The 13,406-nt window shown below is 45.4% G+C and overlaps 1 pseudogene; it reads left to right on the forward strand.

The window, feature by feature from the left end:
* LOC136580435 (proteasome subunit beta type-7-like) overlaps positions 1–7,476 on the forward strand; it is a 30,068-nt pseudogene extending 22,592 nt beyond the window's left edge.
* The last annotated feature ends 5,930 nt before the right edge of the window (positions 7,477–13,406 follow it).

The following is a 13,406-nucleotide window of genomic DNA, read 5'->3' on the forward strand; positions in this document are numbered from 1 at the left end:
GCCGGCTGTTCTTACAGCGGGCACCCGGCGGCAGCAGTTCCGAGGAGCCGCGCCGCTTGTCAGAACTGTTAACACTTTAAATACCGCTCTGACAGCGGTATTTAGAGTGTTAACAGTTCTGACGAGCAGCTCGTCGGAACTGCTGCCGCCGGGTGCCCGCTGTAAGAAACAGCTGGCACCCGACGTTCAGGAGGCCCGTACAGCGTCCCATGATGAGATCGCGGGACGCTGTGCGGTTGCTAGGCAGCCGGGGACCTCCTGAAAGGCCCCAGGGCTGCCTATGCAGAGTGCCCATCAAGCGCCCTGCATAGACAGCCCTAGGGCCTTTCAGAAGGCCCCCGGCTGCTTAGCAACCGCAGTGTCCTGCGATCTGACCGGACAGGCTTGATAAAAGCCTGCCCGCTCCCTGCACAGTATGATGTACTGCCATAGCAGAACAGATAGTTCGTATGTAGCGAAATTCGTAACTGGAATGTTCGCAAGTCGGGGACTATCTGTAAGCCCTTAGTGTTTTGTTGTTTTTTTTTTCTTTTTTTCTGGGAGACGGGGTGAGTTAGTGCATTTTTGGCGTTCTTTATTTATTTAATTGTTTTTTTTTTTTTTTTCAAACGCCGTTCACCGTGTACGGTAAATAATGCACTACTTTGATAGATCGGACTTTTACATACGTGGCGTTACAAATGTTGTGTTTCTTTCTTCTTTTTTTTTTTTTTTTTTTTTTTTCCTTTTAGGATTTAGAATTTTTTTCCATTATTATTGATATGGCAAAAGGGGTGATTAAACTTTTTTTTTTTTAACAATAAAATTTTATTGCTTTTTATATTCTTTTTGTGAGATGTCCTTTAGTTTGTTAGTACCATTTTGGAATACAGGGACCAGCGCGTACTCGCCCGCGGCTCCGGCTGTTTGATGTGCCGGCTTGCCGCAGACCGGCAGCGGGTGAGTGACATTTCAGAAATGGAGCGTGCCGCGACTTGTTTGCCGTGTGAGATTTCGCGCTGCCAAATCGCAGCCTTCTGCATAGGATTGCGTTTTGTTAACGCAATCCTATGCAGGCTGCTAGCGGTGGAAATTCCACGGAAGACAGAAGACAGGGTGACCAAAAACGATGCATTTCTGGCGTTCATTATTAATTTTTTTTTTTTTTTTCCTGTCTTTTCTCAGGTGATGTTCACTGTGCGGGGTAAATAATACATTGCTTTGGGATAAAAACTAGTGATGCTTTGATCGCTCCTACAGTATGATGTAATGCCACAGCAGTGCATCATACGGTGATCTGAAAGGCAGTCTTTCAAGCCACCCCATGGGGACGGCGTGATGGGCAGTCTAATATGGCCTTTGGGCATTTCAGTCGAGGGGACTGCCATGACACCTGTACAGCTCCCTGCAACAGCAGTATTTAAAGCGTTAATGGTGCAGATCAGCCGCACGGCTAGTGCCCGTGCTGTATGAAGAGGTCGCCCCGTTATCTCTCTTCATACATACCCCAACCCCCGTGGGACATAACTGTATATCCTATAGCAGGAAGGGGTTATTAATGAAAACTGCATTTTGGTTACTCAGGGCATCTGCTCCATTTTTGCTTAGCATCAATTTTTATCTTTTTTATTTTTTTTTTATTTTTATACATTACATTTTTCTCTGGACCAAGAGTACCCTCTGACCAGCAGGTGTCGCTCTGCACACACTAGATTAACAATCAAGATGCTGTATATTAGCGGACTTCTGTTACTGCAGGACTATAACTCCTGGCAGTAGTCCATTCAATATCTCCCCCTAGTTACAGTGAGGGGGATCCAGGAGGAGATGTTCTTGAGGCCCATGAAGTCAGCACTGTGGTCCCCACAGATTTGTGTCCTTTCTTTATCATGACCCCGCAGAGCCGTTAATGATGCCACATTCACCGCCCGATCTCCTGCAGGAAGTTCTTTTATTCCTGCGGTATTTAACAGATGATTGATTTTTTTGCGGTTCTGATAATTGATCTCCCCCCAAGCGTCTGTTGTAGGAGTTACTGCAGTATACTTACCAATACCGGTACTTGCTGACATCCGGCAGTTTCTTTACTCTTGCTGTTGATGTCATCGTGTTCTTCCGATTGTCGCTGTTGATGTGTCTCGTCATCATAACCCGTCAGTATGGGGACAGTCAGCCTATAAGGCTTGGACTCCACTGTTACTTTAACTACCGCAAAATCACTGCTATCTGTGTGCCGCCAAACTTGTATGGATGGATCGCTTTTTTTTTAACCCAAAACCAGTGGTTTGGGGTGACATTGGCAAAAAAGAATGGCAGGTAATATTGCCCACCTCCTTCCAACTGTGGACAAAACCTTGTCCTAGCACCGGAGGGTCGCTTTAAGCAGACTGACTTGCTGATTCCACGTCATGGCGGAGTAATCCGTGTGATGGTTCCCTGTGTTTCTACCCCTGCTGTGTAGCAACGGCCAGAAGTCAAAGGTTTTTCACTTCTGCACAGCAGAACTGGAATTGTCTTGTTAGGCTGGGTTCACACAGGGCGGATTTCCCACGGAAGTTCCGTCTAGAATCCACCTGCGGCAGCTAATCGTGGGATTAACCAGCCATGTGGACCAGATTTCTCAGAAATCTTGTCCACATGGGACAGCGAATCCGTCGCGGCAAAGCCGGCGCTGCGGCTCCAAAACCTGTGGGTTTTGAAGCAGCGCTTTCCCGTCGGAAATCTTGCGGTTTTCCGCTGCGACCTACCCGTGAGATTTCCAACGGGAATACGCCCTGTGAGAACCCAGCCTAAAGGTACTTGGAGATGGTTTTGTATGAGCTTAGGCTACCCGGTAAGTCATTCTTAACCCCTTAAGGACATTGCCTATTTTGGGCTTAAGAACGGAACGATTTTTTGCGGATTTTCATCTCCATTTTTCAAACGCCATAAGTTTTATATTTTTCCGTTGACGCGGCCGTATGAGGTCTTGTTTTTTCCACGGATGGAGCTCTGTGAGGGCTTATTTTTTTGCGAGACAAGCTGTAGTTTTTATTGGTACCATTTTAGGGTACATACAGCTTTTTTTGATCACTTACTGCTTTTTTTGGGGGGAGGTAAAATGCTAAAAATTAGCATTTTTGCATCAGTTTTTTTTTTTACACTTTTTGCCAGGCACGACAAGAAGCGTGTTCCTTTTATTGTATGTAATCAAAGTTGCGGCAGCACTCTGTTGGATTCAACCACAATAATGGGAGGGAACAGGAAATAGTGCGCAAAAGCTCATGCAGGAGGATCCGACTCCCTTGGCTCCTCAAAGGTCATCAATTCATAAAGAAGTAGTGAGCAGCGCCAGAGATGGATAATTTTTCTTTAAAAGCGCATCAGTGGATGCCTCTTTATTGTATTCAACACATCCAGTAAAACGCACGACGTTTCGACCCGACAGAGGGTCTTTTTCAAGTGCATAAAAACCATATAACACATACACGGAATTTATATAAACCTCCACCAATCCACAGACAACACATAATTAAAAAACACCCACTTACACCTGTAGATCATGCAGGTGCCGTCCTCCACGCTGTTCCACAACCAGCTCATCTTCCTTCGTTGAAGAAAGGCGTCCGACGTCATCAGCAGGCGTCGCGCTATCCAAGTGCATCATCAGTCACTCTGACATCGTTAGCTCGGGACTGCGCATGCGTTTGGAGTTATACAGCGGAGCTTCTCCCGATAGTGTCTTGCGTTGCCATGGCAGCATCGGCACACACCCCGCAAGACTTCCCATACAGCGGAGCGCCTCCCGATAGTATCTTGCGTTGCCATGGCAGCATCGGAACACAAACCCCGCGAAACCTCCTATACAGCGGAGCGTCTCCCGATAGTGTCCCGCGTTGCCATGGCAGCACACACCCCGCAAGCCTTCCTATACAGCGGAGCGTCTCCCGATAGTGTCCTACGCTGCCATGGCAGCATCGGAACACAAACCCCGCGATGCCTCCTATATGGATTCGTTAGCCTGCAGTCATAACTGTAGCCGTAGCGGGCCGTATCCATAGTGATCACCGGCAATCTTCATTCTATATAGCTCAACGTTATAAATACAGCATAACGGGATGATAATAGTAATAATCTATGTTTGATAGACATTGCAGAAAGTGTCTGCAGCAAAACAACATATCTCCGTATAGGATAGTGTCACAGAAACCAGCCTACATTGCTAATTTCATTAAATACAAATAAGTACTTTATTACAAACATGCTTTATTAGCACCAGATACATTCTTTATATTAATATATTCAGACTGTGTGTTCCCCCAAAATTTCACTGTATTCAGCGGGAGTCAGACAGAGTAATGTTGCAATAAACTAATGAAGAATGAACCAGGTTGTGGACACAGCAGCGGTGGCGGTGCATGATCTGTGGGGACAAAAAACCAAAAATTAAAATCAATACAGATAGGATGGATCAATATTCAAAGAAATGGTAAAGGATCATATTCTAAGTTCAAACCATTTCGTTGTAGTGCATTTAATTCAAAGATCCACTTAGCTTCCCTATGCTTTAAACATTTCTCCCTATCACCGCCTCTGCTGTTCAATGGCTCACAACCTATTATTTGGAACTTAAGTTGGCTTATGGCGTGGTGGAAATCTACAAAGTGTTTGGCTACTGGTACGTCAGCTCTTTCTGTGCGGATCGTACTCTTGTGCTTCGATATTCTTGTCTTACATTCCTTTGTAGTCTCACCTACATAGATGAGGCCACACGGGCATGTGATGACGTAAATGATGTAAGTAGCATTGCACGTAAATCTGTACCTAATCGGGTAACGTTTTCCCGTCCGAGGATGTATAAACGAGCTGCCTTTAGTCATGTTATTGCAGCTTGAGCAGCCAAGGCATGGAAAATTCCCCAATTTGGATGGCGCAAGTACCCTCTGTGTTTGTATCTGTGTCCTTTTCACCGTGTGCACCAATTTATCTTTAAAATTAGGACCACGTCGATAGGACATGAGGGGTGGATGTTTAAATTCTAGCACCTCGGGGTGGCATTGGTTCAAAATCGACCAATGTCTCCTCAAAATGTTGGCTATACGTCCGCTCATGGGGCCGAAAGTAGATACGTATGGAATACGCGTCATCGTCTTTTCTCTTTGCCTAACACTGAGGAGGGTTTCACGTTTGTCACGCGCTTTCGTGACCAGAGGCTTAACAATCTGCTCCGGATATCCTCTGGCTCTAAACTTCTGATGCATTTCATTAAGCCTGTGGTCTACATGCTCGTCCACCACTATCCTGCGTACCCGCAGTAGTTGGCTCCAGGGTAAAGAGTCACGCATTTTAGGTGGGTGACAACTGTTGTATAACAGACTATTTCTGTCGGTGTCCTTTATATACAGGTCTGTTTTAAGGGTCCCTCCCTCCTTATATATCATAACATCAAGGAATTGGACCCTTTCATTTGATTGGGTGAGCGTGAATTTCAAGTCAGAGTGAACATCATTCAACTCGTCATGGAAAAGTTGCAATTCCGCCTCGGTGCCGTCCCAAATCAAAAAAATGTCGTCAATGTACCTTGTCCAGAATCGTACTTTAGACCAATGCGTAGATGTGTATACACTCGTTTCTTCAAAATGCGTCATGTACAGGTTAGCATATGTCGGGGCTACGTTCGTCCCCATTGCGGTTCCCCGCCGCTGTTTATAATAGCTCTCACCGTACATGAAGCAATTGTTGGTCAAAATGAGCTCTAACAATGTCAGTATAAACTGCATCCTTGCATTGTCAAAGTCAGACTCATTAAAAAAGGAGCGGACCGCCTCAAGACCTGCCTCGTGTTGGATGTTGGTTAGAGATGAGCGAACGTACTCGGATAAGCACTACTCGTCCGAGTAATTTGCTTTATCCGAGTATCTCGCCGCTCGTCCTGAAAGATTCGGGGCGCTCCGCTGCTGACAGGTGAGTCGCAGGGGAGAGCGGGCGGGAGAGGAGGAGAGAAAGATCTCCCCTCCGTTCCTCCCCGCTCTCCCCTGCAGCTCCCCGCTCCGCAGCGCGTCCCGAATCTTTCAGGACGAGCGGGGAGGTACTCGGATAAAGCACATTACTCGGACGAGTAGTGCTTATCCGAGTACGTTCGCTCATCTCTAATGTTGGTATATAGCGCAACAACGTCAAAGGATCCTAGGATGGAATTAGGTAGAATATCTACGTCACGCAATTTTGTCAAAAAATCGGTGGTGTCTTTTATATAAGATCTAGCCTTGACCGAAAATTCCCTAAGCACCCTATCCAAAAAAACGGAAACTTTACTATATAAGGAGTCCATTTATTGTATGTGTCCTTACGGACACAGCGATACCAAATATTTGAGATTAAGTTCTCTTTCTTTTTTAATTTATTTTTTATGCTAATATGAAAAAAGCACAAGTTGTTGTTTGTTGTTTTTTTTTTCTTGTTTTTCTACAACTTTTTCTTTTTGTCCCTATGAGGGACTTGCAGCATACCACCGATGATCACTATGATAAGGCATTGCAGGACTTCTCTCCTGCAATGCCTTATCGCTTCTTACAGTGATCATGGGCAGTGGTATAAAGGACGCCTGCAGGTGGCGCCCTGTTACCATGGCAACCAGCGAGAACCTGATAACCTCACAAAGGGAGAGCGCTCCCTCTGTGAACCCTTCCCATGCTGCAATCTACGTAGACAGCGGGAAATAACAAACGCCACCCCCCCCACACCCCCACCCCCGCTGTTATGTCTGGAGGCTGGCTATCAGTGACAGGCGGCTCCCGCTACTGGATAGCGCGAGATCTTTTCTGATCTCGCACTAGCCACATGACATAGGCAGATATTGATTCCTCTGCTTTCTGATGGTTAACAGCTCATAGCCAGGGAAACGGACCACCTCTTCTATGGAAAGATATAGCAGAGGACGCTAGGATCAACCTTTGATAGTTCCTACCGGACTCCCAGACCCCCTCCAGATCAACAACCCGCTGGTCACCTAATGTCTATATCCTGTAATATCATCCTGTAATATCATAGCGCTCTAAAAAGACATCTAGTCCCCTCTCAAACGTCTCTATGGATTTTGCCATCACCACGTCCTCGGGCAGAGAGTTCCACAGTCTCACTGCTTTTACAGAAAAGAACCCCCTTCTGTGTTAATGATGAAACCTGCTTCTTCTAGAAGAGGTGGTTGGTTTCCCTGGTAGCAAGCAGTAAACAACCAGAGGGCAGAGAAAACAATAGGTGCAATGTCTGGATATGACGAAATTCGGAAATAAACCTCTTATGGGTGAGTGCAATGTTTTGCAATTTGAAATAGGATTCCTGAAATGGGAATACTCCTTTTAATTCTTTTAATTTGCTATGCAGATTGTGTCTATTGGAAGCAATTCTTTCATCATGAGACCGACAACCAGCGCGGGGCCTTCGAGCCGAGCGGGGCCTTCGAGCCGAGCGGGGCCTTCGAGCCGAGCGGGGCCTTCGAGCCGAGCGGGGCCTTCGAGCAGCGCGGGGCCTTCGAGCAGCACGGGGCCCTGGAGCAGCGCCTCTCATAGAAGAAAATCGAAAAATCCGAAGAGGCGGTCTGCAGCTGCTCCACAGGCTCCTCCTCAATCCCCACAGAGTAAGTAGCACCGTGATTCAACTATTACTCCTTTTTTTGCACAGACCTCCTAACTTTTAAAGAATAAAAAGACTGACAATCCGTGCATTTCTCCTATTGGCGATCTTTTCAGCCACGCCTCTGTGCCTCCCTTAACCCGTTCCCGCTGCAGGGCGTAAGTTTACGTCCTGGCAGCCTGGTACTTCCCGCAACAGGACGTAAACTTACGTCTTGGAGATAGCGCGGGATCATATGTGGTCCCGCGCTATCCGTGATCCCACTGCAACAGCGAGGGGGGGGGGACATCGGAGATGCGCCCCCTGCTGTTAACCCCTTCCCTGCTGCGATCTAAGTAGATTGCGGCAGGGAAAGAGTTCACAGGGGGAACAGACTCCGTCTGTGTCTCCGGCCGGCTCTCGCGATAACATCGCGAGAGCCCGGCCTGTCACCATGGTAACAGGACGCCAGACACATCGCGAGAGCCCGGCCTGTCACCATGGTAACAGGACGCCAGACACTGGCGTCCTGTATTGCCTATGCCTATGATCGCTGTATAAGCGATAAGGCATGGCAGAGCAGTAGCTCTGCCATGCCTTATGACAGCGATCATCAGGGCCGTGGTTAAAGTCCCTCAGAGGGACACAAACAGTATAAAAAAAAAAAGCAAAGATTAAAAAGAGTAAAAAAAAAACTTTTTTATGCTTTTTCTCAGATTAGCATTAAAAAAGGTAAAAAAAAAATAAAACCCCACATATTTGGTATTGTCGCGTCCGTAACGACGCCTACGATAAGTTGCTCATGCTTTTGACTGTGCACGGAAAAGAAACACTAAAAAACTGAGGCAAAATGCTAATTTTTAGCATTTTGCCTCACTAAAAACGCAATAAGTGATCAAAAAAGCCGTATGTACCCCAAAATGGTACCAGTAAAAACTACAGCTCGTCTCACAAAAAATAAGCCCTCATAGAGCTCCGTACATCAAAAAATAAAAAAGTTACAGGACTTTGAATGCAGCAATTTAGAATAGAAAAAAGATTTCCAAAAAAAAGGGTTTTTATTGCAGACAAGTGGGAAAACCTAAAAAAAATGAAAAATTTTTGGTATCGTTGTAACCGTACCGGTCCGCAGAAAAAATGGGAATGTCTCATTTATGCTGCATGATTAACGCTGTAATAAAAAAAATCTATGGCAGAATTGATGCGTTTTCTCTCCCTGCTATCATAAAAAAAAAGTTTTACAATATAGTCTATGTACCCAAAAATGACGCCGATTAAAAACTACAGTTCGCCACGCAAAAAACAAGCCCTCATACGGCCGCGTTGACGGAAAAATAAAAAAGTTATGACTTTGGATAAACTGAGAAGAAAATCCGCCAAAAATTGTTGTCCTTAAGCCCAAAATAGGCCATGTCATGAAGGGGTTAAAGTAATGATGCCCCTCAAAGTGTGATTATGTATACAGTGATCTTCGCCTAGTGGCAGTTACAGGAAGCTTCATGTTCAGCTGCGCTTTATTTCTTTTTAAGGGAGACAAGAAGCAAGGGACGATAAAGGTGAAGGTGGAGGTGAACGTGAACCACCTAGACGACAACGCCACCGCCCAGGAGACAAGGCCTTAATTGACATAAGGAAATATCAGAAATCTACCAAATTGCTACTGCCCAAAGCTCCTTTCGCCCGGGCGGTGAGTGGACTTGCTCTCTGCGGCTGCTCCTTTCACTCTTCTATTTTCAGTGATCAGTAAGACAAATCTTTTACCATTTAATTCCTGCAGGTGAGACAAGTGTGTATGAAACATACCTGCGGCGTGCCATACCTATGGCAGAGTCAGGCCATAATGGCTCTTCAAGAGGTCAGTATATGATTGGCTGTGCATGTACTGAATGTGTGGGCCTGTGGGAAGAGCTGCTCTGAAGACCATCAATATGTTTCTTTTTTTTTTTTTGTGCTCCCTATTGGGTCTTATTCTGATACTTATGCCTTTTTTTGCAGTGCATTGTAATAAGGCCTGTGCCATTATAAGTGGGGGCCCAGCTGTCTGACAGCCAGGTTCCAGCTCTATTGGCTGGGAGTTGAGAAACCTCTGACCCCAGCCATTTAACTCTTTGCATGCCATCGTCCATGCAACCATGGCAAATAAAAGGCTGACAAAGGGAGAGGACCGAAGCGTGCCATTGGGTTGTTATGGCATCCAAAGACTTGAAGATTGCCTATGAGGCCTAGCCATCATGATGCCAGGTCGTCACTGTGGCTTCTGATTGGCTACAGAAATCGTCTGATTTCGGCACCAGAGGACAGGGATGGGGCCATGGAAGCCAAAGGCCGAATGCAGTCAGCTGGGTTGGATTCTGACAGCGGGATGTGACCCCCCCCCCCCCCCCCCCCTTCCCCCAGCCCCCCATTTTTCCTGTGTATACAATTGCACATAACTTGCATGTGCAAAACTACAGTAAACTGCTGTTGCACACCCAAATACGCAATGGCTGATGTGCAAATGCGCATGCGCTTGTGTGACTCCGGCCTTGGTATGTAAGAAAAAATCAAGAATTTAGTATTTTCATTGGTGATTACTCTTGTGGTTTAAAAAAAAAAATCCACATAATGTAACCTACACAATGAATGCCGTGGAAAAAATATCTAAGAGACCTGGCCAATATACCCTGTTTTCTTGAAAATAAGACTGGGTCTTATGTTACTTTTTTGCTCCCAAAGATTTCACTTTTTTACATGTATAGCTGCCTGGTCACTATTCAAATTGACTTTTTTTATTAACTGTAAACAGGGCTGAATTTTGGAGTAGGGCTTATATTTCAAGCATCTTCAAATCTTGCAAAATCATTCTGCATCTTGAAAAATCATGCTAGGGCTTATGCTTGGAGTAGGTCTTATTTTTCAGGATACTGGGGTAGTTAAGCTGTATTCCGGGCTCTTCTAACTGATGAACTAGCATCTGTATAGGTCATCAGTAGTTGATAGACAAGGATCCATTGCCTAGGATCCCTGCCAATTAGCTGATTGTCTGGCCCAATATCAGTGCAGTAGGGCCAGATGTCGTCATCAGTGGTCACGGGAGAAAATGTAACAACTGGCTTCACTCTTATTGACATCAATGCACTACCTGCTCCTCATTATTGTCAGAACTGGACCAATAACAACCAGCGATGACCACATCTGACCCTACCGCACTGACAGTGGGCCAAAGGATCAGCTTACCGGTGGGATCATTGGCAGCAGACCCTTGCCAATCAACTATTGATGACTTACTCTGAGAATAGGTCATTGGTTGGTTGTACAGACCCCTTTTAATTTTGCATTCCTCAGGATAGAAAGCAATCAGTCATGTAAATCACCAAATGCTAACATTAAAAAGGTCGTCTTTCTCTGCCAAAAAAACCCACCTTGCAGCACCTTTTGGGGGGTAGGAGGAGGGGGAAATTCTAGGAGTCTCTGAATGCGATGATAGTAAAACAAACTTTTCTTGTCCTTGTTCTGATACGATTAAGCAATGTCAGCGTTCAGGCTGATCTGTTACCACCTATTTCAGTAGCAGAATCCATGGTCAGAATAGCTGCTCCTCTACAGACTACATAACATACCTTTACAATCCCAGGAGGTTCAAGTTGTCTCATCACCTTCCATAAACCATGGTTCATAGCAAGACCTTATCTAACATGGTCCTGCCCCCGAATATCTTCATAACCACACCGTTCTGGCCGGTCCCAGACAACTGTTCCCCTTTGCACAGAGCAGGTTACCATATACCTACTACACTCTTCTGGCTTCTCAAAGTCAAGCCCCCCATAGCATCATTAGATCTTCCAGGAGGGGGAGTATTTAGGTTTCTGTAGTTCTCGTTTTCGGCAATGCTTCAAGTATCTGCCTTTTTGCTTTCCCTGGGAGGATCATTTCTGGATGGCATATTGCTCTTTCCTTTTTGAACTGTTCTTCTTAGTATGTTGATACTGCTCAGCGCTGGTACTGAATATTATATGTGGTTTGAGTTGCAGACATTCAGCCTAGAGGCAACCCCATTCTTCTGGGAGTCCTTCCAGCCAGCTGGATGGCACAGTAGTACCTATACTAGTAGTATCCTGAACCTTGTTCTTCTGACAATCCTTACCTTCCAGGGTACTATTGCTTCTCTAAAGAGATTCCTTCCTATCGTTCTAGTGCAATTCCCACAAGAATCCTAGCCTTTAAATTATTTTTAGTTCTGACTTTCCGACACCAGACCTCCTTATTTCATTCACTACTATAGGCCACTCGCATCAAACGGTGTCGAGTTTAATTCCACGTTACAACCCTCCTAGCTTAAATGTTTTGACGGCAGCACTTCTGTCCCAAATGGCCCTGCCGTGGTAAGATTACGGGGTGCTGTCCAGGTATTGTGGCAGATTGAGGACTTCTGAAAGTTCCCAGTCTGCCATGATCATTTGCCTCTTAAGTATGTGCTTGTTTAATAGGCAGGCTTTTAAAATATAGTACAATGCAATACCATAGTATTGCATTATACTCTAGAAGCAATCAGATAACCGCAAGTTAAAGATCCCTATGGAGACTAATAATATAAAAACTTTCTTTCGTTTTATTGTAAAAATCTGAAAAGTGCGCCTTTTTTTTTTTTTTTTGTCAAAATGTGCCCAAATAAAATTGGAGATGCTCCATAACCCAAAGGAGGAGAAAGGCCTGGCTTGACCTAATCCTATGGCATACTTTCTAGCTGCACAGATGCAAAATCTTAGGAGGTGGGAGACAGAAGAACAAGAAGCTAGCTTTCAAATCCTTAAACTATTTTGACGGAATGCGTTTACTAGAAACCCTGGAAAGAAATGATTTTAAACTTAATGCCTGCACCTTCCTTGCGCTCACTCATGCATAAAACATGGTGACTAGGGACATGGAGGGGATCTTGGGATGTACACAGTATACCCCAATATGGGATACTGCATGGCTACCAGAGCTTAGCAAACTAACAGGATTTGATGGGTGAAAAAGGAAATGCAGAGAGCGGCTCTCCCAGATACTGATGGAAACGGACATTGACAACTTTACCAATACTTACAGCTCAGGCACGCTTATCATAGTCTGTGGCCAGAGATAAAAATGTCCCACTTTTGTTGTGGCTGACAATATTAGTACATCTTCCACCACCGTGGGGGTAATATCTACGATGTATGAATAACTACAAAGAAAACTACATTTACAAAACCCACTGACCATCAAAAAGAAATGGGAAGCAGATTGTCCAGCCCATTGTGGATTCTAGTTATGACCTCTAAACTATCGTTGCATAGGCTGTCACAACTACATCTATTACAGAGTATATCGCACTCCAACGTTCCCGCATGACCTAGGAGTAAGGGATAACCCGCTATGTATAGATCCAAAGAGTGGGGTTAATACACATGATGTGGAGATGCCCCAAACTAAGCAGATATTGGATAGATGTGCACTCATTAGTCAACACCGTATACAAAGTAAATCTGGATCTCTCCCCACTAGGGTGCATACTCGGTTACATGAGTGATCTGCCGATTAGCGGAGCAAGTAGTGCTGGTCAGGTTGCTCTGTGGCAAAGAAACTGATAGCCCAACATTGGCTGGATGAAATGCCCCCCACAGTGGGAGAGTTTAAAACTAAAGTGAATGGCCTTTTACCCTGCGGAAAAGGGATATATCTCAAAAGAAACGCTGGCCACAAATATGACAAGATACGGGGGAAAATGGCTGAGTACAACTGGAGTAGCAAGCTGGAGACTTGGGCCTCATGTCCACTAGGAAATTCGGGCCTGCGTGGATTCTCCATGCAGAATCCCACAGCCGGTCCGTCCTTTC

This window comes from Eleutherodactylus coqui, chromosome 10, assembly GCF_035609145.1.
Source record: "Eleutherodactylus coqui strain aEleCoq1 chromosome 10, aEleCoq1.hap1, whole genome shotgun sequence".
Lineage (NCBI taxonomy): Eukaryota > Metazoa > Chordata > Amphibia > Anura > Eleutherodactylidae > Eleutherodactylus > Eleutherodactylus coqui.